The sequence below is a fragment of the Notamacropus eugenii genome, chromosome Y (assembly GCF_028372415.1).
Source record: "Notamacropus eugenii isolate mMacEug1 chromosome Y, mMacEug1.pri_v2, whole genome shotgun sequence".
NCBI lineage: Eukaryota > Metazoa > Chordata > Mammalia > Diprotodontia > Macropodidae > Notamacropus > Notamacropus eugenii.
The window spans coordinates 3,455,677-3,475,215 of NC_092880.1; the positions used below are offsets into that span (position 1 = coordinate 3,455,677).

At 37.0% G+C, this 19,539-nt stretch overlaps 1 pseudogene; it reads left to right on the top strand.

Annotated features, from left to right (window-relative positions):
• The first annotated feature begins 15,433 nt into the window (after positions 1–15,433).
• LOC140516651 (olfactory receptor 4P4-like) lies at positions 15,434–16,306 on the top strand (annotated as a pseudogene).
• The last annotated feature ends 3,233 nt before the right edge of the window (positions 16,307–19,539 follow it).

Consider the following 19,539-nt stretch of genomic DNA (forward strand, 5'->3'; position numbering starts at 1 on the left):
GTCAAGCCATTGTTGAAAGGGCAAATCGTTCCCTCAAGGTTTACTTGCAGAAACAAAAAGGGGGAATTACACAAGGCCCTCAGGCATCTCTCAATTTAGCCTTATATACATTAAATTATTTAAAATTCGATGATAAGAATCTTTCAGCAGCCATGAAATATGCTATTGCTATAAAAACATCAAAAGGAACTTCACTTCTAGAAAAAACACAAATAGAGAATGAAGGAAAACAGGCCATGTGGCGTGATGCAGAAGGACTATGGCATGGTCCAGGAAAAATAATCATATGGGGAAAGGGTTATGCTTGTGTTTCCACAGGAAAAGAGAAAGAACAGTGGGTACCAGTATGCAGGCTTCAGCTGATAGAAGAGAGAGACAACGGGAAGAAAATCACAGGGCAAGAGACTGAGAGCAGCAAAGTGGAGAAAGAAGCTGGAAGAATAAATAAGAAGTCTTTGTCTTCAAAATGAGGAAGTTGATTTTGTTTCTCTTAGTGACTCTTGGGGTCGGAGAAAGTCCAACTCTGACCCAGGAGACAAGTGGGGATGCACATCACTGGGCGTTCATCCCGAATCCTCCGTGGGTGAGGGCCATAAGATGGGGTGAAAAGATACCAACACTAGTATTACATGGCAGTTTATCACTCATGTTTAGGGGTACAGGTTTTGAATCTATAGGTAAATCAAATAGTTCACAGCCAAGGATGAACTTTACTGGATTGATCGCAGGACTACCACTCTGTCTTCAAAAGAAGGTTGTTGGACGATGGACTGGTACTACATGGGTTTTTAATAATGTAGTGGCCAATACGACATGGTGTGCAAATATAACTCTGGGACATGAGACTTTAGCTTATCGAGGGGACTCTAGACTTTTTCGCCAATGGACTTGGGTCATTGAGGGACAAGATATGGATAAAAAATGAGAAATAGGTTTGAGACATAGACCATATTGTACAAAAATGAATGGGGCATAAGACACGGGACAAAAACGAGAAGTGATTTCTAGATCTGGACCACAATGTAGCAAGAGAAATGATCCTTATGTCTCCACTTATCGTAATTATTCAGGTTTTGTATCATTTGAAGATTGTCAGTCACATCAATGTCAACAGACTGTGTTATTCTTAGAGCATTATAATGAGAGTCTTACCTCATGTCACAACCTATCACATTTTAGGCCAGATCACTATGTCTCAGAATATCCTAGTCCTAGATATGTTACTAACAAGGATTCTGATACAGCAGGGATTGAACGGGTGATTGCCGCTATTGGGGGGCAGACAGTACAAAGTTTTGTAGGACCATTTATTGTTGTAAGACCAAATGGTAAAATAACTACAAACCATATTAGTCTTACGGCGCGAGTGTGTTTAGGATCATCTCATGCCTTTATGTGGGATCGTGCAAGTCAGTCTACACTCGTGCCACATATGAATATGACAGGGATATTCAATTTAACTTGTCCGAATTGTTCGGTACATGAATGCATGGGGCCACAATTTGATAAAGGAAGGCTTTACATCATTGCTAGGCCAAAGTATGCACTCACAGTAGTGAAAACGCAAGGATGGTATCGCACTCCAGCTGACAATATTATGTCAGTATTAGATCAAAAGATAACAAGTATGATGCGATTCAAAAGATGTATCTCATGTGTAGTCTTAGGTATAACCTTATTAGTTGAGCTAATTGTTAGTTCTACTGCTCTCGCAATGTCTGTTTCTAACACACAGAATAGTGTCCAGGAAGCAAATGCTCTTCATGATCTCATGCGCAATGTCTCAGAAGGATTTCAACGTCAGGCTCAAATGGATAAGGAATTTTACAATGCTATTCGTGCTTTACAGAAAGCAGTACTGTTCTTGGGACATGAAGTTGCATATCTAGAATTACAATCAAAGTTGCAATGTGATTATAGGTACAATACTTTTTGTCTTACTCCAAAACAATATGATGCAACTGAAATGGCATGGGAAAAGATTTGGGTTCAATTACAAGGTGTAATCAGTGATAATATGACCTTAGAGCTCCAGCAATTGATTCAATTGGCAGAAAAGATCAATCAGGCTTCCCATGAAGACCTACTTCCACATAAAACTGCTCAAAATATCTTAGATTTTTTCCAACATGCTTATCCCTGGCACTCACTAAAAACTTGGCTAATTTCATTAGGATCAGGAGTATTAACGTTGCTTATATTAGTTGCTATTATACCAATATTATTAAAACGGATATTGTTAACAATCCGTAATTCCCTCTTCTCCACTAAACATACCATGTTGGCTATGAAAGAACAACTGTACCAAAACAAAAAGGGGGAGTTGTAATGGGACGAGTTAGAGCCGACCCCTATCCATTTCAGGACTCCACACTGAGAGCCTGCCTAGATAACCTAGGGGCTTGTCAGTAGGGGTGGAACTAGATGGATTTCAGGAGGAAGGGTCTCGTCTTTGTTTGCAACGTGGCAGTTCTTTGTCCTGGCTCCGGATGTCCAGTGGAGAAGACACCCATATAAGGAAAGGTGATAGGTGATAGGTTCAACGTGAAAGGTGATAGGTGATAGGTTCCACGTAAGGCTTAGGAATGTACGTAGTTAAGACTATATATGCATGTGATTTAGAGGAATTAAACGGAGTCTTCACCACCTTTGTCTCCTGCCCCATTTCATTACTCACGAGATCAAGGCCTCTTGCCGGACAAGAGCCTTGGGTCGGGGTCAGGGGTTCCCGTAAAAGGTCTAGGGGACCCCAACACCAGTGGAGAGAAAATCCTACTCGCAATTCCAGGGCAGAGAAAAAGTGCTTTTAGTTGCTCACACACCAGAAGGCACGCCAGGAAAGGAGTGCAGTCCTCTCCCTTGATTGCACCCTCTTGGAGGAACAAAGACCTTACAGGTACCTAGAGATATCTCACAGAGCAGCTCCACGAAACCTCTGAAGGTTAGGGGGGTATACCTTCCACTTGACAAAGGACTCAAAAGTCAAGCACTTGGTTGGGAAAATGCCTCAAAAGAGAAAAAAAATAAGACTACCAAACGTTACTTTCTTGGTGAAAAAGGTATTTTCTTCCATACTTTCAGAAGAGGAAGAGCAAAATTTGCAATCAGAAGAAGACAGCAAAGGCAAGGCTTCTGCATGGAAAGCCTCCAAAAACTTTTCGATGGTCTCATGCCATAGAGATCTCAAACAGGATTTTGAAAATTAAGTAAGGGAGGTGGAGGAAAAATTGGGAAGGGAAATGAGAGCAATGAAAGAAAATCATGAAAAGCCATTCAACATCTTGCTAGAGGAGACCCCAAAAAATGCTGAAAAAAATAACACCTTTGAAAATAGACTAACCCAAATGACTAAAGAGGCTCAGAAAGCCAATGAGGAGAAGAATGCTTTGAAAAACAGAATTAGTCAAATGGAAAAGGAGGTTCAAAATCTCCCTGAAGAAAATGGTTCTTTCAAAATTAGAATGGAACAAATGGAAGCTAATGATTTTTTGAGAAACCAATACATTATAAAACAAAATAAAAATGAAAAAAATAGAAAACTATGCAAAATATCACTCTGGAAAAACAACTGACCTGTAAATTAGATCCAGGAGAAATTATTTGAACATTATTGGTCTACCTGAAAATCACGGTGAAACAAAGACCCTAGACTCCATCTTCCAAGAAATTATCAAGAAAAGGTGCCTTAATATTCTAGAACCAGAGGGCAAAATAGAAATGGAAAGAATTCACCAATAACCTCCTGAAAGAGTTTTCATAAGGCAAACTCCTAGGAATATTGTAGACAAATTCCAGAATTTCCAGGTCAAGGGTTACATATTTCAAACAGCTAGAAAAAAAACAATTGAAATATTGTGGAAATACAATCAGGATAACACCGAATTAACGAGTTTCTATACTAAGGTATTGAAGGACTTGGAATATGATATTCCAGCGGTAAAAGGCGATAGGATTAAAACCAAGAATCACCTCCCCAGCAAAACTGAGTATAATACATCAGGGGAAAAATAAAATTTCAGTGAAATAGAGGACTACCAAGCATTCTTGTTGAAAAGACCAGAGCTGTATAAAAAACTTGACTTTCAAATACAAGAATCAAGAGAAACATGAAAAGGTAAACAAGAAAGAGAAGCGTTCAGGAACTCATTAACGTTAAACTGTTTACATTCCTACATGAGACCTTTTTCAGATTTAGAATAGTAAAAGGAAATATGCATACACACACACACACACACACATATATATATACAACCATTTATACACACACAATACATATGTATATATGTGTGTGTGTGTGTACGTAGATACACACACATAAATACATAAAAACGTACACACATGAATACATATAAATGCACGTGAGTAAGTGTCTTTGGGAATGTAGGTATGTGTATATTATGTATGTGTAGGCATGTATATGTACATGGGTGTATGTGTTTACACATATATGTATATATTTATGCATATATGCACATACACATGTATACGCATATATGCACATAGATACACATATGTACCTATGTATATATGCTTGTATTTATAAGTATACATTAATATGCATGTGTGTGTGTGTACAAATACACGGCACTGGGTGAGCTCAATACGAAGGGAGAATATCTAAAAAATAAAATTTACTGTTGACTGGAAGGTACTAGGCTTATGAGAAAGGAAGATGTAGAATGCAGGACATCATCTGAAATGACACAAGAAAGAGCTTCTACAATGGAGTGGAAGAGGGGCAGATGAAAGGAAATAAGTGAGCCTTACTCTCATGGGATTTAGCATAAAGATGAAATAACACACACTTACTTGGATATTGAAATCTGTTTTACCCTGCAGGAAGGGAGGGGTAAGGGGGATAAGAGAGGGAAGATAATTGAAGTGACAGCAAATTGAGGAAAGGGATAATTAGAAGCAAACATTATTCTGGGAGGACAGGTCAAAGGTGAGAATGGAATAAATGGAGGGCAGGATAGGACAGATGGAAATGTGGTTACTCTTTTACAATCTAACAATTATACAAGTGTTTTGCATGGCTACACATGCATAACCTATATTAAAGTGCTTGTTTTTTCAATGAGGGTGATTGGGGAGGGAGGAAGAGAGAGAATATAGAACTCAAAGCGTTATTAATGATGTTAAAAAATTTAGCATGCTATTGGAAAATAAGATGTACAGACAATGGGGTATAAAAATCTATTTTACCCAACAGGAAAATAGGGAGAAGTAGGATGGAAGAAGGGGCAGTAATGTGTCCAGCCTAATGCTGTGGGCTGCCGGGTCCTCTTACCTATCTCACGTCTTCGGTGGCCAGCCGGATAAACATATGAGAGAAAAGACCTCCAGAGTCAGACAGAGGTGTAGGCTTTATTCCGGATACAAGTTACATATCAGCATGCAGGGCAAGTTCTCCCCATGGGAGCTCCTTTCCTTCCCGAGGATAAAAGACAAAAAAAAGTGAATGTTGAGAACTGAAAAATAAATAAATTATATATTAAAAATGAAGTGTCGTGGTGAGCTGCAGCAGGTTCACTAACAAATATGAGCTGTGTACACAGAAAATTTTTTAAAACAACATGTTGTATGGTCACTAACAAGCGGGACAATCATAATAGAATTTTTAGAAGAAATGACATGAGATGAAGCTTGAAAGTGATTAGGGCATGCAAAAGTTTAAACTAAAGAGACAGCATTCTAGAAGAAGAGGAAAGGCAGTGAGGGGAGCATTGTACACAGGAATGGAAACATTATGTTAAGACCGACTTTGTTATACTTAGCTGATCTGAGCAATGCTATTATCGAAGACAGTTCCTGAAGACTCATGATAGAATATGCTCTTCTTCACATCCAGACAAAGGACTGTGTAGTATTAATGCAGATAGAAGCATGCTATTTTCTCTTTTTTCTTTGTTATGGTTTTTCCCCTTTTGTTCTCATTCTTCTTTAACAACACGATTAACGTAGAAATACTTTTAATACTATCATGCATGTATGGCTTCTATCAGTTTAGAGGCCATCTTGGGGAGGGAGGGAAATTTAGAATTCAAAATCTTATAAAGTAAATATTGAAAGCTAAAAATAAAAAGTACTATCAAAAAAAGAAAAAAGCTATGCAGATTAAAATTGGGACAAGTGGAATTTTATATGTATAGGAATTCAGTTTTTCTAGAACATTGTGAAAGAGATGGGAAATGTGCTACAATCAGAAAATGTATGTTATAACGAGGTTATCAAAATTATAAAAAACAATTGTGGGAGTTTTTATTTAGGTCCTAGAAGCAACAGAGAAATCTTGAAACTTCTTAGGCAATGGTGTAACATAGGTCAATTATGCAGATGTTTTAGCATATATCTTCGTGAAAGAAATTCTAATATCAGTATGTCAGTTAGGAAGAGATTGTAATAATTTGAGTGTGATGTGATAAAGACTTCAACTACTATGATTGTCATGGGAGTAGAAAGTAGGTGGTGGATACAAGAGATAGAGTGGTGGTAAAATTAACAAAACATGAAAAATAGGGAGCTAATGAATTTCATTTTTGAGGTATTCAATTTGATATCCAAGTGTTAGAAACTTGTGGAGAATCTAAGATGTGGTTTCTGATATGAGATTTGAGCTCAGAAGCAGGAAGAGGGTTAAATGTATAAATCTGAAGATCTTCTTAATGTGGACAATCATCAAAACCAAGAATGCTGAAGGTATTAATCAAGAGGAGGATATAGAGAAAAGTAGTTTCAGGACAGGAGCCTGTGATAGACATAATGGACATACATTACTTAAGACAGTGAAGAGTTAGGCAGGTAGGAGGAGAACAAAGAGGAATGTCATGAAAGCAAAGGGAAGATGTAATACTCAGACTGAGTCAGTAATCACAACTGTCAAAAGATACAGAAGAGGAGAGAGAGAGAGAGAGAGAGAGAGAGAGAGAGAGAGAGAGAGAGAGAGAGAGAGAGAGAGAGAGGGAGAGAGGAAAGAGAGAGAGGGAGACAGAGAAGACAGAGACAGAGAAAAAGAGACAGAGAACATGAAGTGAATATGAAGTCCTTACTGTATAAAATTCTGTTTTCTGGCCTTTAAAGTTTCAAATATACCCCCTTCTTACTTATTGCTTTACATATACTTCCACATAATTTTTGAAATAATATTTCTGGGTTCCTTATTTTTCCTTGAGGACTACCCTTTATTTTTAGAATCTGGCTATATTTCATGGCTGTCTACTATGCTAAGAATGTGCTTTCTCCTCCTTGCCTCCTTCTCAAGTATCAGCTAAAATCTCACCTTCTATATGAAGCCTTGTCATTCCTCTTTTATTTTAGTGCCTTCACTCTGACATTATCTTCCATTTGCTGTTTATATATGCAATATGTATGTGCATCTTGTCCCCAAATCCTTCAGACTGCACGCACCTTGAGAACAAGATCTGTTTTTTTAAAATTACACACACACACACACACACACACACACATACACACACACACACACATATATATCATGCTTAGCATAATACTGTCACATAGTGGGTGTTCAATAAATCCTGGTTATTTTGACATGTTGACTATGTGCCAGGCAAAGTGCTAATTGTTGAGGATTCACATTCAAACAAAAAAAAAATCTCATGCCCCAAAGAGTTTATATTCTAATGGGGAAGCAGAACATGTAATGGAGAGGGTTCATGGCTTCGAAATGGCCAGAAAAGTACTTGGGGGGACACTTTAATACAAGTTTAATAATAAGAACCCCAACATATACAGGGGGACCTGCTATCACAAGTTCTTAGATCTGCGTTCATAAAAGGAAAGGTAACTTTTGAGTTGTTAAAAATCACTTTAATCTAGCATATGTATCATTTCTTTAACCAAGCACATAGATCATTCATCTAGTTCAGGGGAGACAGCACACTGAACTTCAAAGAAAATGCAGAGAAATAGAAGATCAACTGGCATGGCTTCCTCCGCCTGAATTCAACAAACAGGACCAACTGCCTGACCATAGTTACCAGACATGGAGGCATCAGCATCTGGGTTTTCAAAGCCAGAGAAGTCCGTTAAAAGCTTCCCAGAGTCCTTATCTGGTCAAGCAAACACTTCCAGTCAGTAAACCTTACAATAAAATCACAGCTAAGAATATTTATACCTTTTTTAGAGCAAAGGACGATCATAACACTTGAGAACCAGTGTTCCATTAACAAAAGGCATAGGCTTTCCCACAAATCTTCCCTAATTAAACTTCCCTTAATGGGCAGGCACATTATTGGATGGGGAAGATCTTTAATCACCTTAAAATAATTAACCATACAAATACATATACTGGTTCTAGTTAAGGAAACTCTTGTTTCTGTATTTTGCTACTTGTAAATACTCTTGATTGATAAAGGCGACATTCAACTAGAGGCACTTGATTATACTAAAACAAAAACAGCAAAGGATCCTATTTTGGTTGCCATTGCAGCAAGATAAGGGGAAAGATTACCTATAAGTCCAGTTTCACAAATCATGAGCTCAAATTTTCATTGGGAAGGTTTCCGAGTGTACGTTGAGATTGGGGGAAAAAAGGATAAGAAGGAGAACTGAGAAAATAACATTGGTTTTTATTTTTTTTAAGTTTATTTATTTATTTGTAGATTTAGACATTCATTTTCACAAAATTTTGAGTTCCAAGTTTTCTCCCCATCTCTCCACTCCGCCCATTCCATAATGCTTTGCATTCTGATTACCCCTTCCCTCAAGATGCGCTCCCTTCCATCACACTCCACCTTTCCTTTATCCCTATCTTCTCTCTTTTCTTGTTGGACGAGATTGATTTCTATACCCTATTACTTGTATTTTTTATTTACCAGTTGTATGTAAAAACAATTCTCAACATTCATTCTAATACTTTGAATTCCAACTTCTCTCCCTTCCTCCCTCCCCTCCCATCCCCACTGAAGGGAGATGAACTGGACCCACAAAATCCCTCACCCTTCACTGAAATGAGTAATCTAATTTAATAATTAAGATTTTAAGATTAAAGGGGGAGAAACTTAGAGACTGAGTTCCTCTAACTCTCGCTTTGTGTTTAGTCAAGATGGAAACATTGCCTCAGAAAAAAGGAGACAATTTCTTGGCCCTACCTGTCAAAGTGGATCATTATATGTACTTGTGCTTTACTGGTATTCCTATACCATTTTAGAAGTAATTATCATATTATATTTTTGTAAAACTTTGGTCAGCAAAATCATTTTTTCAAGCACAACTCTGACCACTATTGGAAGTTTGAAACCGGGGATAAATACCTTAGTCTCCAAGTTTCATAGATACATCTCTAAAATATAAAGTTTTAGAAAAACTTTTAGACCAAACAAATAGAGGACGTCCTCTATCAGGAGCTCACTATGATTATGTAATTATATTCCTGTTGAAGAAGCTGGATGGTGCAGTAGCGAGAATGCCGGGCCTGGAATCAGGAACACTCATCTTTCTGTGTTCAAATCTGGCCTCAGATACTTACTAGTTGTGTGACTCTGGGCAAGTCATCTAACCTTGTTGGTCTCAGTTTCCTTATCTGGAAAATGACTGAACAACAAAAAAATGGTGTATGTGTGTGTGTGTGCCTGTGTATGTTTGTGTGTGTGTGTGTGTGTGTGTGTGTGAGAGAGAGAGAGAGAGAGAGAGAGAGAGAGAGAGAGAGAGAGAGAGAGAGAGATGAGAAGAGTATAAAGACCATCAGATAGATATGGACAGAAGGGCGCCAGAGTCAGACTGAGGAGAAAAAGAGGACATGTGAGTGTGTCTGATGGAAAGAAAAAAAAAAGCACTTTTTTCTGTAGGATCAGTGAGGACTTCATGAAGAAATTGACGATTAAGATGAACACTAATTTCATTTTTCATTCTAAGAGTAAAGAGTCTGGCAAACAAAGCCATGGTACTTAAAAACTGATATTTATGTGAGTACTGTAATTTTCCTGAAAAGTGGAGTATTTTGGGTGTCAAAAAATTTCTTCATTTTGTAAAGAATAAGTAGCTAGTGGATTCAGTTTTCATCCTAATCCTAAAGAAAGACAATGCCAAAGAATGTTCAAAGTACCGAACAATTGTGTTTATTTCACATGTCATCGAGATTAGGTTTAAGAATATGCAAACTTGCTTTTAATAATGTGTGAACTAAGAACTACCAAAAGAGCAGGCTCATTTTGAGAGAGGCAGAGGAACTAGAGTTCAAATTGTCAATATTTGCCGGATTGTACAGAAAACAAGGGATTTCCAGGGGGCAAGTCTACTTCTGCTTCACTGACTACATTGAAGCCTATGTGTGGATCATAGCAAAATGTAGCAAGTTCTCAAAGAGGTAGGAGTACCAAAGCATTTTATTTCTCTCTTTAGGAACCAGTATGTGGATCAAGAAGCAACTAAGTATGGAACAAATGATTGATTTAAGATTGGGAAAGAAGTACAACTAGGCTATATATTGTCACTTTATTTATTTAGATTTAATATGCATCATATATCATGTGAAATGACAGACTGGATGAACCAAAAGCTGTGATTAAGATTACTTGGAAAAATATCAGCAATCCCAGATATGCCATTGCGATGGCAGAAATTGGGGAAGAATTTTTAAAAAAATCTCTTGATGAAGGAGAAAGAAGAGAGTGTAAGAGCTGACTTGAAACTTAACATTAAAAAAAATGGCCAAACGTCGTGGCAACCAGTTCCATCACTTCCTTGCAAATGGATGCAATAAAAGCGGAGACAGTGTCTGATATTATATTTTCGTGTTCAAAGATTACTCCTGTCAAATGCACACTCAGATACTGAGGGGAAATACAGATCTATTATTTTTCAGCTGCCATATCTATCAACCTACAAAATCTATCTGTGGGCAAGTGGACATTGCAGGTACCTTCTATGTTTCTGTTACATGAATGGGTTCAATTGAATAATAAGGGTGAAGGAGTCTAATATATTACTGAAATATACTTAAATATATGCATGCTGTTTTACCCAATAAACCACAAACTGCTCAAAGGCAATGATTATTTAATTTTTGGCTATATCCTCAGCATCTTGAATGGAGTCTGTTACTTTTTAAATTTTATTTTCTCATTTTGAAATAGAGCCAAAATTACATTGGTATATAGAACTCCTGAAGAAGCTTTTTTTTTGGAGGGGCAAATGAATCGATGTTCACACAGCTAGTATGCATCTGAGGTCATTCTGAATTCAGGTCTTCCTGACTCCAGGGATGGTGCTCTATCCCCCGCATCACCTTGATGCCACCTGATAAAGGCATCTTACCTCCAATGAGGAAAAGTACTTGCTTTGTAATAGGGCAGTGTTCCACGGGGCATCAAAAGATTAAGCTTTTTATTATAGTGACACTGGCAATCTCTGCTAAAGTCTGAACTTCAACTGAGATCTTCCTGACTCTGAGGTAATGACTGCATCACGTCATTTTTACTCCCTTGTGTAGACTTGTCTGGTAGATCCAGGTGTTTAATAAATGCTCGATTGAACAACTGACTTGTTGACTAATCCTGAAATTTGTATTTGTATTTTGATATTTTGCTTTTCTAAGTTGCTTGGAAATGTTTGCAGGAGAACAAGTCTCAAGGGTGCTTCACAAACCTTTAAAATCACTTTTCTATGTGATTTCACAGAAAGCAGTCAATGGACTAAATATTTTGCATGGAGTCAATAATGTGGAAAATCCATTTGCCTTCTGAGCTCCAGAAAAGAAGGGAACACTCCTCTCTCCTTAGAATAAATTGAAGTTGCCTGGAAAAAATTACCTTCTGCCACCCCATCTGTTGATAATAGTAGACCATCCTCTTGGGAGACCAAAATAATCCATATTTGCCAGTAATGCTTGACCAGACGTCAGTCTTCTCTTCTTGGTATCAGGTAGGTTTTGAATGGGATTACATCTCCTGCGAATGAATTTGTCTTGTTGTGTTGCGGTATAATGTAAGTTTTCTTGTATGCACTTGTACTCATTGATTGTAGGACTTTATTGTCCCTAATAACATCACTCATCAAATTTTTAACAATATTTATTCAATACTTTTACATACACAAGATAAATAAGTAAAAAAGGAAGTCTTTGAAAGTTATTTTTTTCCCTACAAAAGCAATAGTTTTATTATATGAGATAACCTAGATTCCTACTTCCCCATTTCAGATACTCATATGCTCTTATGTCATGTGCTTACCATTCTTCAGTGAAATTTTTTATTAATTCCTCCCACCCAAGAATATGCTTGAGCTTAAATATCTTCAATAGTAAGGATATGGAACATTATTCCTTAAGGCTAGGTTTAAAGAAAAAGGTTCTTGGTATGAAGAACTTTAGTTGAGGCATTTCTAGAATCGTAAAGATGGTGGAAAAATCTCTTTCTCTTTTTCCTTTTGAGTCATTTCACTATCACAAGCATTTGTGGGCTAGATAGGGTACAGCCAAGGAATACATTGCAAAGCAAATAAATAAAACCGTGAAAAGCAAGAAGCTTGAATCTTGAATCTAACCATTAACCCTTAATAGCAATATGGCAAACAACAAAGCATTTTAATGCATTGAATTTCAGATTCAAATTTGAATCCCCGCTAAACTACTGAATGGCTCAGTGAGTGTCTTTGAAAATATCATTTTATCCCTATAATTATTTAGCTTCAAAAGGAGGCTTTGATAATTGAATGATGATATATTTGTAGCTGAAACAAATACTTAAAATCTTCGAAGTAAATCTTTTCATCTTACAGATGAAGAAACAAAAACACAGAGAAGTTAGTGGTCACATGGTAGGGAGAAGAGTGGATTTGAACTCAGGTCTTGTAATTCCCAATTCAGAGAGATCAGTATGATCTCTCTTGTAAGTCATCCTGCCTCTAAAGTCCCTTTGTTGTTGATGGTCAATTGTGTGAGTAAGGTCAGATTCTTCATGGTCTTCTTTGTGTTTTGTTTTGTTTTGTTTTGTTTTGTTGGCAATGATACTGGATTGTTCTGCCATTTGCTTTCACAGTTCATTTTACAAAAGAAGGAACTGAGACAAACAAGGTCAGGAGTAGAGAACCTGTGGCCTGAAGGCCACATGTCGTCCTCTCGGTTCTCAAGTGCAGTCATCTGACTTAATTCAAACGTCACACAACAAATCCCTTTAGTGAAATGATTTGTTTTGTTAAACTTGGACTTAATCAAAAGGCTGCACCCAAGCACCTAGAAGGCCATGTGTGGACTCAAAGCTGCAGGTTTCTCCCCACCACTGAACAAGGTTAAGTGACTTGTCAGAGTCATACAGCTAATAAGTGTCTGAAGATGAATTCCAAACCAGGTACATACGTCTTACTGCATCCAGGCCTGGAATTCTATCCACTGTGCCACCTCACTGTCCCAATGTACCTTACAGCTCTACATCTTAGAACAATATTTCCTTTTCTTAGAAAAGATTTCCTTTTCCTCACACTTGTCAAACACAGCTCTTATGTAGGTAGTTCAGGTTAAGATTCTTTACCTTTGGAGTTTAAATCTGCTCTCAGAGAAGAACAGTACATGTTTTGCATTGCATTGTGTTTTTGGGTAACTATAGGGTTAGCTTAGATAAGCAAAGCTCTGGGAAAATTAATGTATGAAGTAGCTGAAATTATTGTTCTTTCCTCTTGGGTCATTCTCCATCCACTGTTGTTGTTGAATGTTACAATTTACTTATTTGAGTTAAAATCAAGAGTAAAGGAACATTCCTATCGGGACTACTGGGGGAAAATAAATATATAGATGTATAGATGGATGAATAGATAGATTATGGACAGATGAATGGATAGATTAAGAGATAAGAATGATATATTAATGAATCTATGAAAATACAATGGAAGGATGGATAGATTAAAATGTACTAAAGATAGAGATATGGTATAGATAGATTAACTAACAAACATAAAGGACTGGGATCAATACTAACTCCAAAGAACAGATGATAAAACAGATGCCTCCCTTCTCTCTGCAGAAAACTGTCACACTAGAAATAGTGAATATGGTTGATTCAGCTTGATTATTTTCCACAAGTAGTGCTTCTGTGGTTTTTCCCATCCCCACCTTCAAATCATAAGAAACAAGAATAATAAGAAATACTTTCATCCTTTTTGGAAGAGAGCACTGGTCCTACATATCTAATTAATCTACTGAATCATTCATTGGATCAATCAAGGTCAGCTCATCTGTGTTTTATTTTATTTTTTAGTAATAATATTTAAACAGTGATAAAGCTTTTTTTAGATTAGATAGGATTCATGTTAGGATGCCTATTAAAATACCTTATTTATCTACATGACAATATTTTCTTAATTTACAATGCAGATCTGGCCAGGAGGGGGATAGGAAATTTTTTTTTCCATAGTGAGAGAGATGGAAAACAGTGAATTGAGAACTGCCTGTGACTGAACATTGAAGTGAATCGATAAATTTAAAAAGAAAAAAAATTGAGGTAATTGCAAAAGTTAAAAGTTAGCTACAGAAGAAAGAGAAGCATAAGATTTAACCCACTTGATCTGAAAAATTTAAATTATAGAACATAGAACCTTTCTTCACGAAGGAGAAAAACCTGAAAATCACTATGATTTAATTTTCTCAAAGTTATGTTTGGAGAATCCATATTCCATCAGGTTTGGTGAAGCTAGAAAGCTCTGGCCAACATGGTAAACTCTACAAAAGGATCAGCCGTACTGTGTTTGAGAAGGTTTAGGATAAGTTGTGTTGATGCTATGGTGATAGATCATTTTCAGCCACAGTAACAGAGAATTTTGTCTTCTTAAGTGAAGAAAAATTGCTGCTCAAAAAGTTTGCAAAGATACACAAAGAACTATGGGATACCATTATTATTATTTTGAAGAAGACTTTGCTTTACTTTTATGCTTCTCTCCTCCTCCTCCTCTTCCTTGTCTCCCTTATCCAGTACCAAATATCATGACTTGATTGGTTTGCTTGTTTTGACTGGACTTTGCTTGTCATTTGCACCATCCCATCACAGAAAAAAATGTAGGTAGGGTTACTTACCCTTATAATAATAATTTTATATTATGACAATTAACTATGCTATTCCTTATTAAAATTTTATATATAAATAGATAGAGTATAGAGATATATAGGTAATTATTTAAGATATATTTATATTATTTTAAGTTATGACCTTGAAAGTGTAGATGCAAATGGATTTATTTCCCTTGTAAAAGTATTAGTAAACAGATATTTATTTAATTTATTTTTAATTATGTGACTTAAAATTGGGCACTTTAGTTTACAACTTTACAATCAGTGTGACAATTTAAACAATCTTATATGTTTTAAAATTATCTCAAAGAGGGTTTTATGCACTATAAATACAACTGATACCAATGATGATTTGTCCTATTCCACACAATTTCAGATTAATTAATAATCTACTTTATATTTGTCACCTCCTCTAACTACATGAAAAATCAGAACAATGTCACAGAATTTGTTCTCTTGGGACTTTTCATGAGCAAAGAGATGAGGACAATATATTTTGGATTTTTCTTGCTCTGTTATTTTACAATCTTCCTTGGTAACTTCATCATCTTCATCACTACCACAGGTAGCCATCTGATTCAGCAACCCATGTACTATTTTTTTGTGTCACTTGGCCCTCACAGATCCCGCCTATACTTCCACCATCATTCCTACACTGATCAGAGATTTAGCTGCAGAAAGCAAAAACATCTCATTTTCAGCTTTTTGCTGCTCACTGCCTGGGAGGTGTTGAATGGCCTTTGATCGCTGTGTTGCCATCTGTAAACCTTTGCACTACACAGTCCTTGGGAACCGGTGCCAATGTAATATGCTGATATTGACTTCTTGTACAGTGACCTTTTGACATTCCATTGCCCAGATATTCATGGTCCGTTGGTTACCTTTCTGTGGCCGTAATCAGACTGACCACTGCATATGTGATGCGAAGCCCCTCCTGAAGCTGATCTGCATCTACATGCATGTTGTTAATATCTTCGTCATTGCTAACACTGCCATGGTTTGCTTGGTTGGTTATCTTATCCTTGCACAGTCATAATGTATAATCTTCATATGCACTTGGGAGAGGGTAGGCGCAGAGCTCTCTCCACCTTTGACTCCCACATTATGGTTGTAGTCCTGTTCTTTCTGCCCTTTGTCTATACCTACACAACACCTCCCAGGGACAACAATAGTGAGATAGAATGCTCTGTGTTATATGCTGTGATTGCATCCATGCTGTAACCTTTTATCTACACTCTAAGAAATACAGAAATGAAGAATGCTCTGCACAAGCTCTGGTACCGCCAAATATAATGGAATCAAAATAAAACATGTAGCAATCAACTCGGTCTATTTCTTGAGCCCATGGTGTCAAAATCTGTTTTCAAGTTTCCCACTTTTCTGGCATGAGCAGTACTTAACAATGATCCCAATGAAGACCGTTAAAAACCTGTGGATTCATCTTGTCTAAATTACTAATGTTTGCATAACCCAGTAGCAAGAACAAGTGTGTGTGTATATACACGTGTATGTTTATATGTTTGTATGTATATATGCATGCACTCTAACATATATACACATAAATAGACTCAGTTTATACAAATTAAATATTTATTGTATTAAGTAAATAATATCTCAAGTTGGCAAGTATAAAAGAAACTGACATCTAATTTCTTGTTAACCTGTGAAACCCTTTAAGGTTTAAAGTGAATTGATACTTTATGAGATAATAAAATTATTAAATGTGGGCAAAAACAATTGAATCTTTGAGTACTCTGTGAGAATGACCATGATGGCAGTGGGAAATGGGTTTGTAATCATAATTTAATAACCATAGAGGAAGTAGGGACACATAGCACAGAAATACAGAGGCAAATAATGAAAGGCATACTGAATCAGACAGAATGGAAACATGGGATTGGATGCTGAAGGAAAGCAAGTAGCAATGTGGGAGATGGTGGTTAAGGAGAGAGGCATCCATGTCTGAACAAGTTCTAAAGTGTTCCATAGTATCTACTTCAGCTGCCCTCATGGCTTTTGAAACAAATTGTTTTTAGCAGTCTCTTCTGAGTGGAAGTGTTCCCATACTTGGAATAGATACCCCTAACCCCATCTCATGCATGAGCTTGAGTCAATTCAGGTACCTTCAACCTGGTTTAGCCTGTCTACTAATAGTTTTACTGGCATGCAGCCACTTCTCATGGTATAAGTTCTTGGAGCCACAGGTGAGAATGGCAAAGGTGAATGAGTAGCTCTGAAAAGGGTCTAGTTTTCCTATAATTCACCATATACCCTATTGGCTACTTATAAACTTACTATACTGTCAAGAAGAGAGAGGTATTCAGGGACACCAGAAGAAGATACAATTTTAAAACTTAAGGAAATCAAATTAAAATGACATAATGGCAAGTATGAGGGTTAATATGTGTCATATATGGCAAGTCCTGCAGAAGGTTTTGTAAAATCAAAACAAATGTCAGAGATTGAAATTGTGATGCATAACTGGAGGTTATTTTCCTGCACCAAGATGACTGTCTTCTTGTGACTCAGTGTAAATGTCTTACAGAAGAGAATTGACATTGCATCTGGAGTCCTATGGAAATTTGAAAACGATATATAGTGGGAGATGGATGTTTTGCTTTGGGGATTTTGCTGAAGAGAAGCTTGTTTCCCTAGATGGGACTCTGAGTAGCCATTTGTCAAGAACCCCCCAACTATTCAGATGTTGGTGCTTCCCCATTCGATATATTATTTGTCAGATAGTTGGAGCCCTGTCTGTTGATCTTTGTACTAATTTCTCTGCCTGCATTTTTTCAGTTTGTATCTTCTCCACGTTCAACTTGTTGACTTTTCCTCTCAACCAGTGATATGTGTAATTATAGAAGGATTGCTAATTGCTAATTCCTTTGATGCTATCTTTCCTTTATAAAGCAGATTGACGAATCTGTGCCTGTAGGTCATCCTGAGAATGTTGGATGCTTGCTAATCCACCACTACATCACAAAAGATTGAGAATTGAAAAGGGAGAACTTGAAAGAATGAAAAGAGCCACCACCATCACCATTATCAACACCCGATCTTACCCTAGACAAGTTATAAAAGGAAATGCAGTATTGTGACTTTATGAGCTATCAGAACCCACTGCTTTCTGATTTGTTCTATTTTTTAGATAGATTCAAAGATAGGCATAGCTTTTCTTAAATTTCTTTTCTTTCTCTTTTCTCTTTCAGAGACACCCATTATCAAAAAAAAAACCCAAATAGAACACCAAGAAAGAGAAAAATTGAATACCAAAGTCAGAGAAAGAAATCTAACATTGCATGCAACATTTAACACCCATGGATACTAAATTCCATAAAAAAGAGGAAAGTGTGCTCTCTTCTTTGGATCTAAGCCTGTACTTTCTAATTTCACAACATTCAGTTTCAATGCTTGTAGTTTGATGTTCCTTCCATATAGATTATTATTATAATCACTACGAATACTATTTTCCTGTTTTTGCTGTTGCTGCTACTGCTTTGTTGTTGTTGGAAGAAGAAAGTGGAAGGGAAGGTGGAAGAGGAGGAGAAAGGAGAACAAGAGAAGGAAAAGGAGGAAACTTTTCCAGAAAACGATAAATTTACTTAAAACAAAACAAAAATACCATTTTACTCTTTACTGACTGCAGTAAAAATGAATGCTTTATCACTGCCTTATGCCTATTGCCTGGCAATATATTTCTCTTTACAAGGAAAGAGAAAGAAACATTTTGGCATAATTTGGTTTGAATATGTTGACACTTTCCCAAAAGCGACATCATGAGCCTCTCTGGGAAATATTGGCTAGTAGGCCAACTTAAAGAACAAGGTATGGCACAACCAGCCATATGAAGAGTGACAACTGTCTCATGGGGAAAAAATTTCAGTCTTTATAGTCACCATGTCAACACCCATTGCCCATTTTCTACCCATAGAAACGTTTTTAACAATCATAGGATGATGGAATATATTCTGAATGAAACTTTTGCATAGATAATAAATTTCTTTCAAAAAAATCTACCATCAATTAAATTTCCTTCTGACTCATTTTGCTTTTTTAAAGATTATTTGTAAATATTAATATGCTATACCTGTGTATATAACACAAGGGCATTCTTTAGGTCACTCTGAGGAACTTTGTAATAAATTGTGAGACAGGGGCAGAGCAAAGATGGTGGAGTGAGAGCAATTAGTCACCTAAGCTCATAGACAAACTCTTTCCAATACATCTACAAAAAGAATCTGATGAAATTTTGGAGGTGCAGAATCTAATAGGAGACATACTGTGATAGATTCACAGATCAGGACAGACTGCAAGGTCGATGGAAAGGATCTGTTCCTCGGGGCATGAGCCCACAGCATCACACAGCCCTGCGCATCCACTACCGCTGAGCAAGACATCCTGGGGTGGCCTGAGACAGCTGCAGCATAGCAGAACTGCGGAGTGGCAGCCCAGGGTGGGAGACAAGCAGAACTGAGCGAGTGAGAGTCGTTGAGCAACAGGTTTCAGTTGAATCAGCTCCTGAGACT